General features: G+C 45.0%; 1 protein-coding gene across 1 annotated transcript in view; it reads right to left on the reverse strand.

Annotated features, from left to right (window-relative positions):
* Positions 1–23802, reverse strand: part of CNTNAP2 (contactin associated protein like 2) — a 2081195-nt gene that overhangs the window by 116569 nt on the left and 1940824 nt on the right. The gene's annotated exons all lie outside the window — the stretch shown is intronic.

Consider the following 23802-nt stretch of genomic DNA (forward strand, 5'->3'; position numbering starts at 1 on the left):
AATGTAAGGTTTGAGTCATGAGCGGAGGATGAGCCCTTCTCGATATTTTTTGGTGACAATTGTAAACCAGTATAATAGAGTGTAATTAATGTCTTACTATCTGACCCCCCTGGGCACATCAAACTCTTTATTTATTTTATTTTATTTATTAGGATTTATTTACCACCTTTTTGAAGGAATTCACTCCAGGCAAGTCAAACATAAGCAATGGACAATTACAGCAGTAAAAATATTCAAATAACAATACAAAGTATGGTATAGTATGCTACTTACATTGTCAACACAAATATGTAATAGAACATTTTAATAGATAGAACATTAGCTCCCAAACCGGTCCTTTGGGACTCTCAACTAGTCAGATTTTCAGGATACCTGCAATGAATATGCATGAGAGAAATCTGCAAGTACTGTCTTTATGGTACGCAAATTTATCTCATCCACATTCATTGCAGATATCCCAAAAATCCAACTGGTTGGGACAGGTGTGGGAATGGCCAAAGCCTCTTATAAAAAAGGGAATGGAGTCAAATAAGGGGCATCTGATCTGCCCAGTTTCCTTCCTATTGCAATTGCATAGACATATAATCTCTGGTGCTCTTTCTTTTTTTTTTTTTTTAATGTAAAAAAGGATCCTGTGTGCTTTTTCTGGTTATGTTACTGTTCTGGCGTCTACTATCTCCTGCAAAATATAAATAGATAGATAGATATAGATATTTATTTGAAGACAAATCAATTCAAAATATATAACAATATATAAAATAAAAGAAAGAAACTACCAAAATATATAATCAATGTTTTTAAAATACTTTATTCTGAGAACCATACTTACCTATTAGCGCATATTATATATTTTGATAGTTTATGCTTTTTATTTTATATATTGTTATGTATTATATATTATATGTTTTGAAACATCTCCTATTGTGGTCCCTGAATCTAAAACCTTCAAGTTTCATATCCTGGCTACTTGTACTAGAATTTTCTATACACTGGAAATTGTTTTCCAGAAGTCCATTATTTATAGCTCTTTGAGGTACCTGAATATCTTTGTCATACTCCCCTCTCTCTCCGCCCCTCTCCTCTCATATATTATGTATGTATCAGGGGCGTATCTGAACTTCAACGGTAGGGGGGGGCCAGAGCCGAGGAGAGGGGGCACATTTTAGCCCCCCCCCGGCGGCACTGACCCCCCCCCCGCTGAAGACGAAGACGACGACGACGCCACCACTCCCCCCCGCCCGACTACTTTAAACCCCCCCTCCTCCCGCCGTCGCGCCTCACCTCCCTTTGCTGGCGGGGGCTGGCCTGCCAGCCGAAGTCTCCGTCCTTCCTTCCGTCACTCTGCCGTCATGCCTCACTTCCCTTTGCTGGCGGGGGACCCCAACCCCCGCCAGCTGAAGTCTCCGTCCTTCCTTCGTTTGGGTTTGGTGGTTTCTGACGTCCTGCACGCTGCACGTTGTACGTGCGTGCGTGCAGGACGTCAGAAACCACCAATCTCAAACAAAGGAAGGAAGGAAGGAAGGACGGAGACTTCGGCTGGCGGGGGTTGGGGTCCCCCGCCAGCAAAGGGAGGTGAGGTGCAACAGCGGAGTGACGGCAGGAGGAGGGGGGTTGAGAGTGTCATTGGTAAGGGGGTCCAGGGGCAAATCTGCGGGGGGCCAGGCCCCTGTGGCCCCATAGCAGATACGCCCCTGGTATGTATATATATCTATATCCACCTATTTATATATATACAAGGCCTTCAGTCCCATTGCAGAGGACTGTTATTGAAGAATATGAACCATTTTGGCAGCTCCTACCAGGGCCGCCGAGAGACTAAGCCGGGCCTGGGGCAAGGCCGCCCCCGTCGCCGCTGCCCCCCCCCCCCCACCATCGGCGCTGCAGTCCCCGGTCTCACCTGCTTTCCCTCAGCTCCGTTGACAGCCCCCCTCTGTCCGCCACCGGGTCCCCTGCATTAAAATCGGCAGCACCTCACCTCTGTGTGGAAAGGCAGATCGCCTCCCTTCGGGCCTTCCCTCACTGTGTCCCACCCTCGTCTGATGTAACTTCCGGTTTCTGCGAGGGCGTGACACAGGGAGGGCCCAAAGGGAGGTGATCTGCCTTTCCACATAGAGCTGAGGTGCTGCCGATTTTAATGCAGGGGGCCCGGTGGTGGTCGGAGGGTGGCTGTCGACGGAGCCGAGGGCAGGCAGGTGAGACCAGGGACTGCAGCGCCGGCGGCTTGGGCCCGGGGAATTTTGTCCTCCCCTGCACCCCCTCTTGGTGGCCCTGGCTCCTACTCTCTCTATACATCCTTTTTGAGGTATGCCTCCCAAAATTGAACAGAATATTACAATATTCCAGCTAAGGCTTCACCAATAACTTGTACAGAGGTGGCCTCACTTCCTTTATTGTACTAGTTAGCTTTCTCTCTATACATCTTAGTACTGTTCTGCTTCTGGCTAAAGCCTCGCCACACTGTTTTGCTACCTTAATTGAGATGATTATTCCAATATTGTATGTGCAGGACGTCAGACTCCGAAAGTGGATTGAGGTAGCAGCGCCAGCTTCTTTGAACAGCACGGAGTGATGGAGCCTAGGACGAAGAAGAACTTAAAAGTGGCAGGAGGAAGCGGACCTCGGCTGGCGGGGGTTGGGGTGCCCCGCCAGTAAAGGTACCCACGGCAATGGCGGGGGAGGGTTGGCGGCGGTAGGGGGTCCAGGGCGAAATCTGCGGGAGCCCAGGCCCCTGTGGCCCCATGCAGATACGCCCCTGGTGCAAGCACTTACACTAGCATAGAACTGGCACATGTGTGTGTGCCTGAGATACGTGTGTAACTAAAGTGTTCTATACGTTGTGTGCATCTGATGCACCCACCTGTAAAATATGCATTATGTAAGATAAATGCATACTTACGCAATAACGCTTAGGTGGAATTTTGGCATTTATACACACGTGTATACACATCTACATGTGTATTCCATTATTAGTCTGGACTGGACTGGTATGATTGTGAAGTAAGTGAAAGACAGCATAGAGTCAAACAAGATAAAAAGTTCTGCAGCAAACAAAATCCATGATGGAATCTTTATGGGTTATTATGTGATCGGCATAAATGGTCTGGGGAAGGGGGAGGACAAATGCCTTGAAGAATGTTGTTAGGTAGAAGGGAGAAGGACTGCAAATAGGAGCAGCCCTTGGTAGAAAGGATCCCCACCTTATACACCCAAAACCAGAAATGCTCCCATCACAGAGAGAGAAGTTTTACTAAAAGGGAGTGATGGGCAGTAGCTTCCTCTCACTCAGCCTGAGGCAGAACTTTCTCCACAGCTAAGCAAGGAAGGTCTTGGTCCAAAGAGATAGGCAGCTAGTTGGAGGACCTGTGGAAAAGAGGGAGTGTACCTTCTCTACTATAGGAGGTTTCAGGCCAGAGCTGAGCAACTGGGACAGGTGTTTGGAAGTTAATGACCTAAGTAAGTGAGAGGTATTCCCCAGGAACTGCAAACCAGCCTACTGCTTCAAAGGGTCAGAGGTTTACACAGCTGTGAGGAGGATCAGCCTTCAGGTGTGGGAAGAAGAAAAACTTGAAGTAGCACCATGATTCCTCTTTCCAGTGAGTCCCAAGAACTGTTGGGCATGTTTAATCTCCTGTTTTATATGGAAGAAAAGGGGATGGCATCTGATGGTTAGAGAGCAGTTCATTGGGATTGGTAGGGAAGGGAATATGCTAGCTCTAAGGTAACTCTGAAGGAATAGTGTTGCAGGGAAAACCCCCTAAAGATATTTAATTACTTTGAAGGGCCTGGAAAGCTGTGGGCATAGAGGGTAGTGGTATAGCTAGGATTAAATGAGCCCAGAGCTGGAAAATTAAGATTGGCCCCTATAACACTATCAGGCTTATTTTCGAAAGAGAAGGACGCCCATCTTTCGACACAAATCAGAAGATGGGCGCCCTTCTCACAGGGTCACCCAAATCGGCATAATTGAAAGCCGATTTTGGGCGTCCCCAACTGCTTTCAGTTGCGGGAATGACCAAAGTTCACGGGGGCATATCGAAGGCATAGCGAAGGCAGGACTTGGGCGTGACTAACACATGGGTGTCCTCGACACATAATGGAAAAAAAATGGCGTCCCTGAAGAGCACTTGGATGACTTTACCTGGTCCTGTTTTTCTTATGACTAAGCCACAAAACGTTGCCTGAACTGACCAGATGACCACTGGAGAGAATCGGGGATCACCTCCCCTTACTCCTCCAGTGGTCACTAACCCCCTCCCACCCTCAAAAAACATCTTTCAAAATATTTTGTGCCAACCTCTATGCCAGCCTCAAATGTCATACTCAGGTCCATCACAGCAGTATGCAGGTCCCTGGAGCAGTTTTAGTGGGTGCAGTGCACTTCAGGCAGGCAGACCCAGGTCCATACCCCCCTTACCTGTTACACTTGTGGTGGTAAATGTGAGTCCTCCAAAACCCACCAGAAATCCACTGTACCCACATCTAGGTGCCCCCTTCACCCGTAAGGGCTATGGTAGTGGTGTACAGTGGTGGGTAGTGGGTTTGGGGGGGGGGGGTTGGGGGGCTCAGCACACAAGGTAAGGTAGCTATGTACCTAGGAGCAATTTCTGAAGTCCACTGCAGTGCCCCCTAGGGTGCCCGGTTGGTGTCCTGGCATGTCAGGGGGACCAGTGCACTACGAATGCTGGCTCCTCCCATGACCAAAGGGCTTGAATTTGGTCATTTCTGAGATGGGCATCTTTAGTTTCTATTATCGCCGAAAATCAGAAATGACCAAGTCTAGGGACGACCATTTCTAAGGATGATCTAAATGTCAAGATTTGGGCATCCCCGACCATATTATCGAAACGAAAGATGGACGTCCATCTTGTTTCGATAATATGGGTTTCTCCGCCCCTCTATCGGGATGTTTTGCGAGGACGTCCTCAGCAAAACTTGGGCGTCCCCTTCGATTATGCCCCTCCACGGTGCTCATTTTCAAAGCACATAGACTTACAAAGTAATCTATATAACTTTGTTGTAAGTCTATGTGCTTTGAAAGTGAGTCTCTATCTCTTCCAAGTAGGGGTAAGGAGAGGGAGATTGAAAACCATAGATCAGTAATACAAATATGAAAGCAAAAATGAACTGGAAACTCCAAGAAGTCCTATTCTGCATGAACAGCAAAACTACAGAAATTGAAACTGAATTGAAAGATACCAGAGATGCACTTTTCCCAAAGCTGACATATTCAAATTAATAAATTAAGAATAAAATATCTTTAAAAAAAACCCTTTGTTGTCTAAGCATTTTATTTTTCTATTTTCCTTGGTCCCGGTGTCTCTATTTTGCTTTTCTTTGTTACTTCCTAACTCTCTTTCTAGTGTCTCTTGTCCATTTGGCATTTCTTCTCTCACCATGTTCACTGTCCATCTTCCTTCTGCACCTCTCTCCATCCTGTTCAGCATCTCCCCTTGTGTCCCTGCCCCTTTCCTCCCTCCCATGTTCAGAACCTGCCCTCAATGGGTGATGGTAAAGGCTACCCCCTGAAATGACTGCACAGCAAGTGCTTTACTTGCCGCACGGTCCTTTCCTGCCGAAAAGAAAGACCTACTCTTTTACCCACTGTGGTAAAAGGGGGCCTTGGCACATGTCAAAAACACACACCGACACCAGTGCAGGTCCCCTTTTGCTACAGCTTGGTAAAAGGGGCCCTAACTAATATATAACCTGGTAAATCAATTGTTCTCTTTTTGAAAAACTACATACACTAGAGGACACTCTATGAAGTAACTAAGTACCACATTTAAATTGGAGAACATATTTTTCTCACTCAACACACAATTATGTTCTAGAATTTGTTGCCAGAGGATGTGGTAAGAGCATTTAACATAGCAGGGTTTAGAAAAGGTTTAGACAAGTTTCTGGAGCAGCTACCTAAACCATTATTAACTATATAGACTTGGGGAAAAGCCAATGCTTGTTCCTAGGGTTAAGTAGCATAGAAACTATCTACTTTTTTGGGATCCTTTCAGGTACTTGTGACATGGAGTGGCCACTGCTGGAACATGATACTATGCTTGATGTACTTTTGGTCTGATCTAGCATGGCAGTTCTTATGCCACAGGAAACTGGAGGTTGTACAAAATCTTTCAAGGCTATTTAAATAGAGATGATTTGTTTCAGAAATTTAGTTGCCAAGGTGAAAGTATTTTTGCATATACTTTCATTTCTCTTGTTCTAATTGTAATTACATCTTATTGTTAGCTTCATTTCTTTGTTCAATTTGTGGAATTGCATATATAATTACAGAAAGGAAAAGCGTTTAGACTAACTGCATATACCCCTTCTCTCTACCTTCCATCTCACACATATAATACTCATTTTAAGCTAACCTTATTTAAAAAAAGACATTCAATAGACTATTATCCCCCTACATAATGAGACAATTATACTAAAATGATAGATGGGTGACTTTACTTTCTTTTTGGCTGAGCTCAAAGAAATGTAGTCACCGCAATGATTGGACTACATAGTCTGCTGGAGCCTCAAAGCTCACAGATCAAGGCTGAGCCTATTCATCCATTAAACTCAAAAAAAAATTGAGCTGGCCCAGTAGCTAAGGTTTTCGTACCGTGAACTGTCATGCAGAAGCCTCACACACAGAGGCTATGCTCAAAGAAAATTTTTTATCATACAGATTGTCACGGTCGTGCCCAGGTTTCAGGCTCTCAGTCATCTCGCCCCCTGGTGGCCAGACCTGGTGGCTGCATTGGATTGTGTGTGTGCTGTTTCCCGTTCCAGACTTCAGCCCAGTCCAGTCCAGATCTTCCGGCCTACCAGACTTGCTTGTCTTGTTTGAGCCTGCACAGCACCTGTAGCTGCCTGGTGATTGCTGCAGCTGAATCTCAGCTGCTGCTGGGCTTATTAGCCATTTGGAACTCTCTGCTTTGTCTTTGCATCGCCTAAGGCCCTGGTACGTTGGGGTGCTTGTGCACTTCTGCCTAGTCCAGTTTATAGTCTGTAATTCTTGCCTGATTCTAGTTTAGTCTTTGTGTAGCTCCTTGTACTGTATTGCTTGTTTCCCAGTCTTGTTTCTTGTTGTATGTCTTTGTCTAGTTCTTGGTTACCTGTGTGTCTTGTTCAGTGGCTGCCTGGCAGCTTTCAGTTCTGTCTCTTGTCTGTCTGAGAGTCCTAGTTTAGTATTCTGCCTAGCCTCCCTGTGTGTTCTAGTCCCTGTGTGTATCCTGCTGGTATCCAGTTCTGGCCCTGTCCAGTAAGTCCTGCCGGCCACCTGCACTCAGGGGCTCAACTCCTGAGGAACAGTGGTCAAGCGCAGGTGGCGCAGGTGAAGTCTAGCTGGCCCTGCATTATCCCTGTGTGGGGTGGTTTGCCTGCCACTGCCGCTCCTCGGCAGTGGCCCAAGGGCTCACAAACCCAGTTCTTGCCTGGAAAACCTGACACAGATAGATATGGCTTAATGAGAATGAGTAAGCATGCCTTTAGCAAAGAGAAGTCTTGCCTCAATAATTAGATATTTAAGAATATAAAAACATAAGAATAGCCATATTGGGTCAGACCAATGGTCCTACTAGCCCAGTATCCTTTTTCCAACAGTGGCCAAGCAAGGTCACAAGTACCTGGCAGAAACCTAAATACTGGCAACATTTCATGTTACCAATCCCAGGGCAAGCAGTAGCTTTCCCATGTCTGTCTCAATAGCAGACTATGGGCTTTTCCTCCAAGAACTTGTCCAAACCTTTTCTGAACCCAGATACACTAACTGCTGTAAGTACGCTAACTGCTGTTAGTACATCTTCTAGTAGCAAGTTCCACAACTTAAGTATTCGTTGAGTGAACAAATATTTCCTCATATTTGTTTTAAAAGTATTTGCATGTAACATCTTTGAGTGCCCCCTAGTCTTTGTACTTTTGGATCGAGTAAAAAATTGATTCACTTCTACTGGTTCTACACCACTCAGGATTTTGTAGACCTCAATCATATTTCCCCCCATCCTTCTCTTTTCCAAGCTGAAGAGCTCTAACCTCTTTAACCTTTCGTCATATGAGAGGTGTTCCATCCCCTTTTTCATGTTGGTCGCTCTTCTTCGACCATTTTCTAATTCCACTATATTTCTTTTGAGATACGGTGACCAGAACTGAATGCAATACCCAAGGTGAGGTCGCACCATGAAGTGATATAGAGGCATTATAATATTTTTGGTCTTATTTATCATCCCTTTCCTAATAATTCCTAGCATCTTGTATGCCTTTTGGCTGCCGCTACATACTGGGCAGAAGATTTCAGCGTATTATCTACAAAAAAAATTGTTACGCTTCTCACGGAAACATTGGGTTAGTGAGCCCTTGGACCACTGCCGAGGAGCGGCAGTGGCAGGCAAAACCCCCCAACCAACACTGGACTAGCACACCAGCAAGGCAGGGACTGCAGATGCAGATAAGCAAGCCGGAACATTCGGACTGGAACACACTGGACTGGAACTAGGCTTCACCTACACTTGACTGCCGTTCCCCAGAGGTAGAGCCCCTGGGTGCAGGCAGCCAGGAGGACTTAGAGGAAAGCTGGTACTGGAGCAAGCAGGCTGGAACACCAAGAAACTCACACTAGAAAAGATTCTTAAACAAGCTTGGCCAAAACAGGGTTCAGGATAGGAATCAGGATTCAGGATTTCCAAACAGGCTAGGCTGGAAGGAAACTGAAAGCAAGCAGGGCAGACACAAGCAGGAGGGGAACTGAAGCTGAAGACAACCAGCCACAAACAGAGGAAGAACGGATACTATACAGGGTAAAGGACTTTAAGGCAAGCTTGACTAACCAGGGTAGGGCAGAAGCCCAAGGTGAACAGGGAACCAAACAAGACAGACTAGACAGGACACAAAGCTAGGCTACACAGACAAGAACTAGGGCAATGACTGAAAGCTGCCAAGCAGCCACTAAGAAAGACATACATACAAGCAATAAAGCTAGACTGAAAGCAGAACCTAGCAGACAAACAAGCAGAGAACACAAAGGCTAAAGTACACACAGGCACCAAGATCTAAACACAGAACAGGACAAGGCTAAAGTACACACAGGCACCAAGAAATAAGCATAGAACAGGACAAGGCAAATGTGCAACTACACACTGGTTACCTCGAGACCCTTGGCAATGCAAAGGCCCTGCTGAAAGGGCCAGGTGCATAATAAAGGCAATCAGCAGCTGAGGCTCAAGCTGCAGGAATCTCAGGGCAGCTAAGGGTGAGGCTAGCTGTCAAACTTCCAACCAAGTCTGGAGGGCTAGAATATCTGGACCGGAGTGGAATGAAAGTCTGTAATGTGTAGGGAGACAGCAAGACAGTCTATGGCAGCCACCGGTTCTGGCCACCAGAGGGCGAGGTGAGCACAGCCAAGGAAAATAGTCCCCATCGTGACAAAAACCTAGATCTTTTTTTTGGGTGCTGATCCCCAGGTGGACCCTAGCATCAGGTAACTATGATTCGGATTATTATTTCCAATGTGCATCACTTTGCATTTGTCTACATTAAATTTCATCTGCCGTTTGGATGCCCAGTCTTCCAGTTTCCTAAGATGTCCTGTAATTTTTCACAGTTTGTCTGTGTTTTAACAACCTTGAATAGTTTTGTATCATCTGCAAATTTAATCAACTCACTTGTCGTTCTGATTTCAAGATCATTTATAAATATGTTAAATAGCACTGGTCCCAGTACTGATCCCTGTGGCACCCCAATTTTCACCCTCTTCCATTGAAAGAAATGACCATTTAATCCTACCCTCTGTTTTCTGTCCAGTAACCAATTCCTAATCCACAACATAACATTGCCTCCTATCCCATGACTCTTTAATTTTCTCAGGAGTTTCTCATGAGAAACTCTGTCAAAAGCTTTCTGAAAATCTAGATACATTACATCAACCAACTCACCTTTATCCACACTTTTATTCAACCCTTCAAAGAAATGAAGCAAATTGGTGAGGCAAGACTTCCGTTGGCTGAACCTATGCTGACTCTGTCCCACTAAACCATGTTTATTTATGTGTGCCGTAATTTTATTCTTTATAATAGTTTCCACTATTTTACTCAGCATTGACATCAGGCTTACCGGTCTGTAATTTCTTGGATCACCCCTGGAAACCTTTTTAATAATCAGCATCACATTGGCCACCCTCCAATCATCAGGTACTATGGATAATTTTAATGACAGGTTATATATTATTATCAGCAAATCAGCAATTTCATGCTTGAGTTCTTTCAGTATCCTTGGATGTATGCCATCCAGTCCAATTGATTTACTACTCTTGGTTGATCTGGTTCAGTACTTCTTCCAGGTTCACCCTGATTTCTTTCAGTTCCTACACATCATCACCCATGAAAACAAAGGTGCAGGTACTACTACTACTACTAATATTAAACATTTCTATAGCACTACTAGATTTACGCAGCGCTGTACAAATTAACATGAAAAGACAGTCCCTGCTCAACAGAGCTTACAATCTAAATTGGACAGATGAACAGACAGCTAGGGGTGGGGAAATTGCAGTGGTAGGGGTGATAAGTGAGGGTGTTGAGTAAGAGAGTCATGGTTAGGAGTCGAAAGCAGTAGCAAAGAGGTGGGCTTTAAGCCTAGACTTGAAGACAGCCAGAGACTGAGCCTGACGTACTGGCTCAGGGAGTCTATTCCAGGCATAGGGAGCAGTGAGATAGAAGGAACGGAGCCGGGAGTTAGCAGTGGGGGAGAAGGGGGACGACAGGAGACATTTACCCAACGAACGGAGTTCACGGGGAGGAGTGTAGGGAGAGATGAGAGCGGAAAGGTACTGAGGAGCTGCGGAGTGGTTGCACTTGTAGGTCAAAAGGAGAAGTTTGAACTGTATGCGGAAGCGGATAGGGAGCCAGTGAAGCGACTTGAGGAGAGGGCTAACGTGAGTATAGCGACTCTGGCGGAATATAAGACGCGCAGCAGAGTTCTGGACAGATTGAAGAGGAGATAGATGGCTGAGCGGGAGAACAGCGAGAAGCAAATTGCAGTAGTCTAGGCGAGAGGTGATAAGGGTGTGGGTAAGGGTTTTGGTAGCGTCCTCGGAGAGGAAAGGGTGAATTTTGTTAATATTATAGAGAAAGAAACGACAGGTTTTGGCAATCTGCTGAATATGAGCAGAGAAGGAGAGAGCGGAGTCAAAGATGACTCCAAGGTTGCGCGCAGACGGGACAGGGAGGATGAGAGTGTTATCTACCGAAATAGAGAACGGGGGGAGAGGAGAGGCAGGTTTAGGGGGAAAGAGGAGAAGCTCGGTTTTGGTCATGTTTAGTTTCAGGTGGCGGCGAGACATCCAGGCAGCGATGTCAGACAGGCAGGCCGATACTTTGGTCTGGATTTCAGCTGAGATATCCGGTGCGGAGAGGTAGATCTGGGTATCATCAGCGTAAAGGTGGTATTGAAAGCCATGGGATGAGATCAGAGCACCAAGGGAAGAGGTATAGATGGAGAAAAGGAGAGGTCCTAGGACAGATCCTTGGGGTATACCGACTGTTAGCGGGATAGATGTAGAGGAGGAACCACCAGAGTATACGCTAAGAGTACGTTGGGAGAGATAGGAAGAGAACCAGGAAAGAACAGGGCCCCGGAATCCAAGAGAGGATAATGTATCAAGGAGTAAGGTGTGATCAACAGTATCAAAAGCAGCAGATAGGTTGAGGAGGATGAGAATAGAGTAGAGACCTTTAGATTTGGCCAGTAACGGGTCATTGGAGACTTTGGCAAGTGCCGTTTCAGTCGAGTGAAGAGAGCGAAAGCCAGATTGGAGCGGGTCAAGAATAGCTCGAGATGAAAGGAAGTCAAGGCAGCGGCGGTGAACAGCACGTTCAAGTATCTTGGAGAGGAAAGGGGGGAGGGAGATGGGCTGATAGCTAGAAGGACAGGTAGGGTCCAGTGAAGGTTTTTTAAGGAGTGGTGTGACTACAGCATGTTTGAAGGCATCAGGAACAATCGCAGTGGAAAGCAAAAGATTGAGGATATGACGGATAAAAGGGATGACAGTGGGGGAGATAGCGTTAAGTAGGTGAGTGGGAATGGGATCAGAGGGGCAGGTGGTACGTTTGGACGAGGAAAGAAGATGGGCAGTTTCCTCATCAGTGACATCAGAGAAGGTGGAAAAGGAGGGAGGGGTTGGAGGGTTGGGGGAATGGACTAGGGGAGGGGAGGGTGGAGGTGGTTTGATTGAGAATTCAAAGTTAATCTTTTGAACCTTGTCATGAAAGTACTCGGCTAGAGTCTGAGGAGAAAGCGAAGGGGGAGTAGGGGGCGAAGGCACTTTAAGGAGGGAGTTCAGCATGGCAAAGAGAAGGCGAGGGTTAGAGCCAAGAGAGTTGGTCAGCTGGATGTAGTAGTCCTGTTTGGCAAGTGAAAGGGCAGATTGGAAGGAGGTCAGCATGAATTTGAAATGAACGAAGTCAGCAAGGGTATGGGATTTCAGCCAGAGGCGTTCGGCAGCGCGGGTACAGGAACGTAAATAGCGGATGTCAGCGGTCAGCCACGGCTGGGGTTTGGCACGCCTGATAGGACGAGACACAGGAGGCGCAAGGGTGTTCAGAGCAGAAGAGAGAATAGCATTGTAGGAAGAGACAGCCTCATTGACAGACTCAGATGACATAGCGTCAGAAAAGAGATTTGAGACATTGGAGGACAGAGTAGAAGAGTTAACAGCTAGAAAATTTCTAAATGTATTGGTCAGAATCGGATGAGACTGAGGAGGAGGGTGTTTAAGAGTGAAAGTTATAAGATGGTGATCAGAGAGGGGAAGAGGTGAGGCACAGAAACTAGAGGGCGAGCAGTTGGATGAGAGGACAAGATAAAGACAGTGGCCATTCTGGTGAGTGGAGGTAGTGGAGCACAGTTGAAGATTGTAGGATGATATTAAAGTGAGAAATTGAGAGGCATAAGAGTCAGAGGGGTCATTGACATGAATGTTGAAGTCACCAAGAATGAGGGAGGGAGATGAAGGCTCATGGAAGAATGAAAGCCAGGCATCAAAATCAGTGAGAAAGGAGGAAAGAGACTTATCAGGGGGTCGATAGATGACAGCTACTCGGAGAGGCAGAGGAGCGGATGGAGTGGACTTCAAAGGAGGAAAAACAGTGAGATTGAGGCGGGAGAAGAGGTTGAAATTTGCAGGAGGGTGAAAGTAGGAATCCGACGCCACGACCACGACCAGCTGAGCGAGGAGTGTGAGAGAAGAGATGACCTCCGTGGCATAGGGCAGTGACTGAGGCAGAGTCGTCAGGGGGGAGCCAGGTTTCAGTTAGGGCGAGCAGATGGAAGGAGCGGGAGATGAAGAGGTCGTGGGTAAATGAGAGTTTGTTGCAGACAGAGTGGGTGTTCCAGAGGGCACATGAGAAGGGAAGGGAAGAGGGGGAGAGGAGGGGAATGGAGAAAAGATTTGAGAGATTCCGGAATGGTCTGCAAGGAGAGGGTGAGGACAAGTGAGGGGGACCTGGATTGGGATTGATCTCTTACATCTTCTTCCATAAAGATGAAAGCAAAGAATTAATTCAGTTTATCTGCTATGACCTTGTCCTCTCTGAGTGCCCCTTTTGCTCCTTTCAGGCTTATTTTCGAAAGTGATCACCGGCCATCTTCCAACATAAATAGGGTGATGGCCGGCGATCTCTCAAAAGCGGTGAAATCGGTTTAATCGAAAGCTGCTTTTTTGACACCATCGCCGCTTTCCCGTCGCCGAGCCGGCGAAAGTTCAAGGGGGCGTGTCGGCGGCGTAGTGAAGGCGGGACATGGGTGGGCATGGACGTGGCTTCCAGATGGCCGGCTTCAGCGCATAATGGAAAAAACAAAAACGACGTTAATCAGTATTTCGCCGGTTTTACTTGGTCCTTTTATTTTCACGACCAAGCCTCAAAAAGGTGCCCCAACTCACCAGATGACCACCAGAGGGAATGGGGGATGACCTCCCAGTACTCCTCCAGTGGTCACCAACCCTCTCCCACACTAAAAAAATAAAAATAAAAACCTTTTTTGCCAGCCTGTATGCCAGCCTCAAATGTCATACCCAGCTCCCTGACAGCAGTATACAGGTCCCTGGAACAGTTTTTGTTGGTTGCAGTGGACTTCAGGCAGGCGGACCCAGGCCCATCCCCCCTCACCTGTCACACTTGTGGTGGTAAATGGGAGCCCTCCAACCCCCCCCCCCCAAAACCCACTGTACCCACATGTAGGAGCCCCCCTTCACCCATAAGGGCTATGGTAGTGGTGTAGAGTTGTGGGGAGTGGGTTTTGGGGGGGGGGGATTTGGGGGGCTCAGCACCCAAGGTAAGGGAGCTATGCACCTGGGAGCTATTTGTATATATATTTTTTATTTTTTAGAAGTGCCCCCTAGGGTGCCCGGTTGGTGTCATGGCATGTCAGGGGGACCAGTGCACTACAAATGCTGGCTCCTCCCATGACCAAATGCCTTGGATTTCACCGGGTTTGAGATTGCTGGCATTTTTTTCCATTATTGCTGAAAAACAAAACCAGTCATCTCAAACCTGGCGAACTCTGGCATTTGGCCGGGCCAAACCGTATTATCGAAAGAAAAGATGGCCGGCCATCTTTTTCAATAATACGGTTTGGCCAGCTGTTTGCGGTGCTGGCAAAATAGATCGCCAGCAATCTATTTCGCCGGTGCCGTTCGATTATTCCCCTCCTTTGTGATCTAACAGTCTCACAGATTCCCTCGCCGGCTTTCTGCTTCTAATGTACCTGAAAAAGTTGTTATTGTGAGTTTAAGCCTCCATGGCAAGTTTCTCTTCATATTCTCTTTTAGTCTTCTTTATTAATACTTTGCATCTGACTTGCCGGTGCTTATGCTGCTTCTTATTTTCTTCATTTGGGTCCTTTTAGCATTCTTTGAAAGACATTATTTTGGCTCTAATAGCCTCTTTCACTTCACCTTTTAACCATGCTGTCTGTTGTTTTCTCTTCTTTCCACCTTTGTAAATACGTGGAATGCATCTGACCTGGGCTTTCAAGATGGTATTTTTAAACAGCGTCAATGCCTGATTTACTGTCCTAACCTTTGCAGCCAAACCTTTTAGCTTCATTTTAACCATTTCCCTCATTTTATTATAGTCACCCTTTTGAAAATAAATGCAGATACTGTAGATTTCCTTGGTGGTTTCATTCCAGATAGTAGTTCAAACTAAATCATGTTATGATCAATGTTTCCCAGGGAATCCAACACCGTTACCTCTCATATTATGCCCTGCATGTCACCTAGGACTAGATCTAAAATGGCTCCCCCTCTTGTTGGTTCCTGGACCAGGTGCTCCAAGAAGCAGTTGTTTATTACATCTAGGAATTTTATCTCCCTGGAGCTCCCTGGTGTAACATTTATCCAGTCAATATTGGGCTAATTGAAATCACCCATTATTATACTGTTGCCCAATTTGCCAGCTTTCCTAATTTATGTAAACATTTCTTCATATGTCTGTTCGTTCCATTCTGGTGGACGGTAGTACAGCCCTACAAGAATACTCCTTCCCTTCACATATGGAATTTATATCCATAATGATTCCACGCTGCTATCTTTTTCTTGTAGACTGTTTATTTTATTTGACTCATTTCTCTCTTTAACATAGAGTATAACCCCCCTCTAATTTGATATTCTTTATCATTGCAATACAATTTGTACCGTTAACACAGTGTCCCATTGATTGTCCTCTTTCCACCAAGTCTCTGAGATGCCTATTATATCTACCTACTCTAACTCTCCCATCTTATTTTTTAGGCTTCTAACATTTGTATACAGGTACTTCAAATTGTGCTTTTTCCTTGCAACTACAAGCTGCTTAGAAGTTGATGGGGATAATGTGCATCCTTTACCCTGCTCTCTCCTTAAACACACCTGGCTTTCTTGCAGCATTGTTGAAACTTCTCTACTGGAATTCCCTGAATGTCCTGTTTTAATAGTATCCTTCAAGGATACTCCACACTGAACCATGTGCTCCTGGGCGATTGCCAGCTTTCTCCCCCATTCTAGTGTAATCAGACATATGGATAAAGGTGAGACAGTAGATATAGGAGGTCATTTTAGAGGCATCTAGATGTGTAAATAGGAACATCTGGATTGTATAGACTTGCAAACTGTGATTTTAGAAAGCTGGGGAGTGTGGGGGCATGTTTTGTTGTGGATGAAAAACAGACATCTGTGCCCCATTTTACGATGGGCATACGTTGTTTGAAAACATTTCCCCAAAGGCTTTTGCAGTGTTGTTCAAAGTATTAGGTAAAGATACGTAAGTAAAAGTAAAAATAAATGTATATTTTAATACGTAAATAAATGTAAAAGTACAGTGAAGAACACATTAAAAACATTTACTTAAGTGAAAGTAAAAAAAGTAATTGCCTAATATAATACTTTTTGAGTAAAAAGTAAAAGTATTGTTAATGTTTTATCCTAACAACTTTATTTCTCTACAATTCAATACACTTTGCTTTTAGTAAAACTAAAATTTTGAGAATGGCTGGCACTCATAGGTCATTAAACCAGCACACATTTTTCAGGATAATCACTTCTGGTGAGCACTTTTAGCTCTTTAGCTCTTGACATTGATCTTAGAATCCTGTTAACAACATAGACTCTACGTTCATTTTGTTCCTGAGAAAGCACTTAATTTGTTTTGTCTCATTATGCTGAACAAGCCTCCTAAGTCGCAACAAAAACAGAATCAATCTTCAGCATAAAAAAAAAAACATAACGAGACCACCCACCATTGGAACAACTGGTGGCATGCTGTAGCATGGATAAGATTACTTTGCACAACCTACATAGTAACATAGTAGATGACGGCAGAAAAAGACCTGCATAGTCCATCTAGTCTGCCCAAGATAAACTCATATCTTGAATTTGTACCTGTCTTTTTCAGGGCACAGACCGTATAAGTCTGCCCAGCAGTATTTCCCGCCTCCCAACCACCAGTCCCGTCTCCCATCACCGGCTCTGGTACAGATCGCATAAGTCTGCCCTCCCCTATCCTAGCCTCCCAACCACCAACCCCTCTTCCCCCCACCTGCTCCGCCACCCAATTTCAGCTAAGCTTCTGAGGATCCATTCCTGCTGCACAGGATTCCTTTATGCATATCCCACGCATGTTTGAATTCCATTACCGTTTTCATCTCCACCACCTCCCGTGGGAGAGCATTCCAAGCATCCACCACCCTAACCGTGAAAAAATACTTCCTGACATCTTTTTTGAGTCTGCCCCCCTTTAAACTCATTTCATGTCCTCTCATTCTACCGCCTTCCCATCTCCGGAAAAGATTTGTTTGTGGATTAATACCTTTCAAGTATTTGAACGTCTGTATCATATCACCCCTGTTCCTCCTTTCCTCCAGGGTATACAAGTTCAGGTCAGCAAGTCTTTGGTCATACGTCTTGGAACGCAAATCCCATACCATTCTCGTAGCTTTTCTTTGCACCGCTTCCATTTTTTTAACATCCTTCGCAAGGTACGGCCTCCAAAACTGAACACAATACTCCAGGTGGGGCCTCACCAACGACTTGTACAGGGGCATCAACACTTCCTTTCTTCTGCTGATCACACCTCTCTCTATACAGCCTAGCAACCTTCTCGCTACGGCCACCGCCTTGTCACACTGTTTTGCCGCCTTCAGATCCTCGGATACTATCACCCCAAGATCCCTCTCCCCCTCAGTACCTATCAGACTCTCCCCGCCTAACACATACGTCTCTCGTGGGTTTCTACTCCCTAAATGCATCACTTTGCATTTCTTCGCATTGAATTTTAATTGCCAAACCTCAGACCATTCTTCTAGCTTCCTCAGATCCCTTTTCATGCTTTCCACTCCCTCCCGGGCGTCCACTCTGTTGCAAATCTTAGTATCATCTGCAAATAGGCAAACTTTACCTTCTAACCCTTCGGCAATGTCACTCACAAATATATTGAACAGAATCGGCCCCAGCACCGATCCCTGAGGCACTCCGCTACTCACCTTTCCCTCCTCCGAGCGAACTCCATTTACCACCACCCTCTGTCGTCTGTCCGTCAACTAGTTCCTAATCCAGTTCACCACTTCGGGACCTATCTTCAGCCCATCTAGTTTATTTAAGAGCCTCCTGTGAGGAACCGTGTCAAAAGCTTTGCTAAAATCTAAGTAGATTACGTCTATAGCACGTCGATGATTCAATTCTCCAGTTACCCAATCAAAGAATTCAATGAGATTCGTTTGGCACGATTTCCCTCTGGTAAAACCATGTTGTCTCGGATCTTGCAGCTTGTTGGCTTCTAGGAAATTCACTATCCTTTCCTTCAGCATGGCTTCCATTACTTTTCCAATAACCGAAGTGAGGCTTACCGGCCTGTAGTTTCCAGCTTCTTCCCTATCTCCACTTTTGTGCAGAGGTACCACCTCCGCCGTTCTCCAGTCCCTCGGAACCTCTCCAGTCTCCAAGGATTTATTAAACAAATCTTTAAGAGGACCCGCCAGGACCTCTCTGAGCTCCCTCAATATTCTGGGTGGATCCCATCCGGTCCCATGGCTTTGTCCACCTTTAGCTTTCCAAGTTGTTGATACACACTCTCTTCCATGAACGGTGCTATATTCATTCCATTCCATCCTGATGGATGAGATCCTCTCCATCAAAAGCATTCTTCAGGATACTCACTTCTTCGTAAGGACATCACAGATCTCGAGAACCAGCTTTCTTCAACTTACTCATGCACTGATCAACTACAGCAATACTACACAAAAAAAAAAACGGAAATAGCTTTGCTGTGCCAAACATGAAAAGAAATCACTACTTCAAAAACAGATCTAGAAGACCTCAACATTAGAGAGCCTGCCTTAATAATTTAAGAATAATCGGAATTAGGGAAGGCTCCAAAGACTTGGACCCAATCTCTTTTATGGAAAAACTGCTCCCCTCTTTATTGGACCTAAACCTTGATCTCCCCTTCGAAATAGAGTAGGCTCATAGAGTGCCATCAGGAAAACCTGCCAAAACCATTCTGCCCCGGCCTTTTGTCCTTTGGCTTTTAAGAGATCAGCAAGCCAAGCTCAAATCTCCACTGTCGCACGATGGCTTAAAAATCTACATCTTTCCAGATCTCAACAAATTGTCAGTTCTAGAAGGAAGCAGTTCCTTGCACAGACAGATTGCCTCAAGGCTCTAGGAGCACAATATGGCCTTATGTACCCGGCACAAATGCGTGTCAAGGTGCATAACACAACTCGCTCCTTCGAGGATCTAGACACCCTTAAACAATTCTTAGACTTATTCTGATTATGTGCCAATAAAGGGCTTGCTGGTATTCTCCATCTCTGCCAATCAGCATTTCTTACATTAATTGCAGAGTAATATCTGTCCGCCTTACTTTTAATCTTGGTTGGTTGGTTCTTGTTGCATTTTGCCTAATTAACCATTTTCATAATGTGTTATTGTTGTATCTGCCTTGTGCTTATGTTCACAGTTGCTTACTTGTGTTTTAACTACTGCTGGTGTGTGGCTGCCTTTGTTGGGGTCGGTGTGGCGGCATTCAGCGGAACCAAACATCTGGTTTCACGGGCATCACTGCAAGGTGGTGGCCGGCATGGCCTGACGGAGGAGGCTTCCTGCTTGTAACTCATGTCCTTTTCCAACACTTTACAGGTAATTCTTAATAATTCACTTCACTAATGTTGGATTATTACTGATTAATTTCAATTACTATGATTATCCCTATAATTGGTTGCTTCTTTATTTGAACTGTTTCAAACTGTCTACTTTTCCATGCTGATTTTATCACCTGCATGTGGCCCTTTTCACTTGTTGGCGCTAGCAGTCCCTGGTGCGGCGGCATCCATGAAATCAGACTTTCGTTTTTTTCATTTGTCTGGTATTTGTGGCATCGCTGGGTGGGAAGGGCTGGCGCTGCCCTGCAGGGGTGGCTCCTCATTAGATACTCTGCTGACTTCTCCTCACATTTTATACGCTTCTCTTCTCTCATGCTTTATAACAATATATTTATTTATTAGGATTTATTTACTGCCTTTTTGAAGGAATTCACTCAAGGTGGTGTACAATAAGAATAGATCAAACATGAGCAATAGGCAATATATGCTTTTCACACTCTTTTTTTTTTCTCTCTGTGTTGTTATACAATATTACTCTTCACAGATATGTTCACAATGCCAAGGCCGCCTATCTGTTTTCTTATCTCACCCGCATGTGTTATCATATGGATGACACTCTCTCTTTCTGGAGTAGTGTCCTTTCTCTGCTTGTTACTGATTTTCTCTCTCTTTTTTTTTAACGTGGATCTATATAACTCCTTACACTGTAGTAGCATTTATTTTTCAAATTGGCGATACTTACTCTGACCCCATGACTGTCTCACTACATACCTTTGATGTTCGAAAATATGGTTTGTCCCGCCCCTTCACGCACCCGTTCTCGGAGATAGACGCCCATGGAGATGGGTGTTCGCGTTCGATTATGCCCCTCTATGCTGTTCTTTTACTAAAGCTTAGCTCGAGTTATCTGCAGCAGGGCCCATTTTATTCCTAAGGGCCCTGCTGCAGATAACTCGAGCTAAGCTTTAGTAAAAGACCCCCTATAAATTATCAGTCTATACAGATGATATCCTTCTTTACTTATCCCTGGACTCCATACCACACTAACTTGTAACAACTCATTTTCACAAATCTCTGGTTACAGAGTCAACTGGACAAAACCTGCCATCATGCCTTTGTCTAAATATGTTCTTAAACACCATACATCACAATATCCTTTTATTTGGGATCCCTCCAGACTACTTGTGTATCTGGTACAGTAATACTCCAGACACTGCACTTCAACTTAATGCTGAAACAATTTAAAAAATTTCCTCTGATCTCCTAAACTCCTAGTCCCCTTTATTCCTGTCCTAGAGGGGCAGAATTGAGGCGATAAAAATGGTCTTGACCCCTAAAATTAATGATTGTTTTTCAGTATGATCCCTCTCTCCTTTTCAGACTTCTTCTATAAAAGACTGGAAGCTCTAATTTTAATATGTATCTGGAAATCCTCTACTCCCCACACAGCACTTAAGAAACTGAAGCAACCTCAAGCAGTAGGAGGCTTCAGCTTTCTTGATTTCAAACTATACCACATTGCCTTTCAACTCTCCCAAACTAAACAGTGGTTTTCAAAACATCATGACTCTACTACCTCCAGACAGCTCACATTTGAAAGGGGCAAAATTGCACCTATTCCCATAAACCTTGTTGCTACCATGAACAATTATAAATAAAATAAAGATCCATGTGTCTAAAACATGCCTCTCACTTCATTACTACAACTATGCCAATCCTTAGATATAAGTGATCTGATATATTAAATATGTCTCTGTGGTTTAACTCCCTACTTCAATGCTGTAAAATACCTTATTGTCTTCATAAAAACTGGTGTAAGGCAGACATTTGATTGCATTTACAATTGACCTCCAATTGTAAACTGCTATCCCTCCAAGAGATAAACAATAAATATGATCTCATCCTGCATCAGAAGCATATTGGTCTAAACTCTCCAATTGTGCTATTTTCTCAACTTCAAATAGTTTCCTGGACTTTTTGACCTTCTGCCAAGCTTTATTTCAAGCATCAAAATCTGCATCAAAAACATCAAAATCTGCTTCAAAAATATACAAAACTCTTCAACAATGGATAGTACTACTACTACTTATCATTTCTATAGCGCTACTAGACATATGCAATGCTGTACACTGGACATAAAGAGACAGTCCCTGCTTGAAAGAGCTTACAATCTAAGTAGGACAGACAAACAGGACAAATAAGGGATAAGGAAATTACAAATGTGGGAATGATAAAAATGGGTGTTGTACAAGTGAGTAAGGGTTAAGAGTTAAAAGGAATAGCTGACACCTATTCTACTTGCTCCAAAAATATCCAACCCTGGGAAAAAGAACTTTATGTTACATGTATCTCCTAAGGAAAATGAAATATTTTGGACTACTTCCGTCCATCCATCTCTCTCCGCATCTCTGTTACAGTCCTCCTACTTCATTATACAAAAGTAATACCCATCAAACTAACAAAATTGTCTGACTCCACCTCAGACCAATGTTGGTGATGTCTCAAGGACCAAGGAATGTTATCACACTTATTATTTTATTGTACCAACCTATCTTCCTACTGGACTACAATTTCATCTGTTTTCTCCATTACAGATCCCATTACATATAAGATTATCATTCACACTATATCTCAATCTTTCCTCACACTCGTCCCCTTTCTCTTACTCTTCATTTCATTCCCTCACTCATTTCCCCAACCCATCAACATATCCCCACTCCACCTACCAGTTGCCAAGTACTCACTATCCCCTTAAAATTCCCACTCCATCTCTCTCATCCATAATTCCCTGCTCTGCTCCCCAACACTCTCCCATTAAATCACCAAGTCCCAGTCAGCTTCTGCTCTATTGCCCTACCCCCTGAGTCCTATTAATCTACTCTGTTATCCCTCTTCCCCCCAGTCCCATCCATCTTTTGGCCTTTTTCCTTTCCCCTCTCCACCCATCCACAGTCCCATCTTTTGGTCTTTTTCTCTTCTCCCACCCACAGTCCCATCCATCTTCTGCTCTGTTCCTATTTTCCCTCACCCACCCACCCACAGTCCCATCCATCTTCTGCTCTATTCCCCTTTTCTCCCACCCACCCATCCATCTTCTGCTCTGTTCCCCTTCTTCTCCCATCCACCCACCCACCCACAGTCCTATCCATCTTCTACTCTTTCCAGGGTCTCCTCTCCATTTCATAGGTCCAGCATCTTTCCCCTCATCTGATCTCTTGCTTTTTTCTCTTCACTCATACCCCACCCTCCATTCCAGCATCTCTCTCCCCCCCCCCCACTCAGAGAGTCCAGGGTCTTTCCCCCCTGTTGTACTTCTCATCATCATTCCAGTTCTCTCTTCCTCTCCCTTCCTCAGCCCCCATGATCTGGCATCTCTCTTCTCACCCATCTGACATATTTTTACCCTTCCATGCCTCCTTTCCCTGTATCCTGTGGGTTAGGCATCTTTCTGTCTCCCTCTCCCCCAGCCCACACTGCGGTGTATCTCTCCCTTCACTTATTTTGCGGTGGTCCAGTGTCTCTTTCCTTTCTGTTCCCACCTCCAATGCTGCAATCCTCCGACTTTTGGCAGTGCAGCGTTGGCAATCAAAGCAGCCTTGCGCCTGCCTGCCAGCCCCAGAAGCTTCCCCTCTGCGCAACTTCATGTTCCCACATGAGCAGGTTACTGCATAGGGAAAGCTTCAGGGGCTGGCAGGAAGCAAGGCTGCTTTGATCGCCGATGCTGCACTGGCAAAAGTTGGAGGATTGCAGTAGCATCAGGAGTGGGAACAGAAAGGAAAGAGATGTTGGATCAAGAAAGAAGGAAAGGGACAGAGATTCCAGAGGTGGGGGGGGGGGGGGGGTTAATGCTGTTCAATACTTGAGCCAGCTATGGATGGCCTGAGCCAGGAATGGGGGGCCTGGGCCCCCAAGGCCCCATGCAGTTACGCCCTACTAAAGCTCTCCAATTTTGCTCAGTTCTTCTATGGATTATTTTTGATCCTTCACAGCTGTAGATACCACACCTGTAAGGTTAGTCACTTCAAGCTGCATTTGTTTAACTTGCTCTGAATATTCCAAATGAACTCTGTCCACAGTTTGAGATAAAATATCCATCTTAAGCAGCTGTATCTTGAACAGATTTTCCCACAGCCACATCCAGCTTCTTGATGGCCGTCCAAAGTATTTCCAGAGTTACCACCTTGG

Source organism: Microcaecilia unicolor, chromosome 1 (assembly GCF_901765095.1).
Source record: "Microcaecilia unicolor chromosome 1, aMicUni1.1, whole genome shotgun sequence".
NCBI lineage: Eukaryota > Metazoa > Chordata > Amphibia > Gymnophiona > Siphonopidae > Microcaecilia > Microcaecilia unicolor.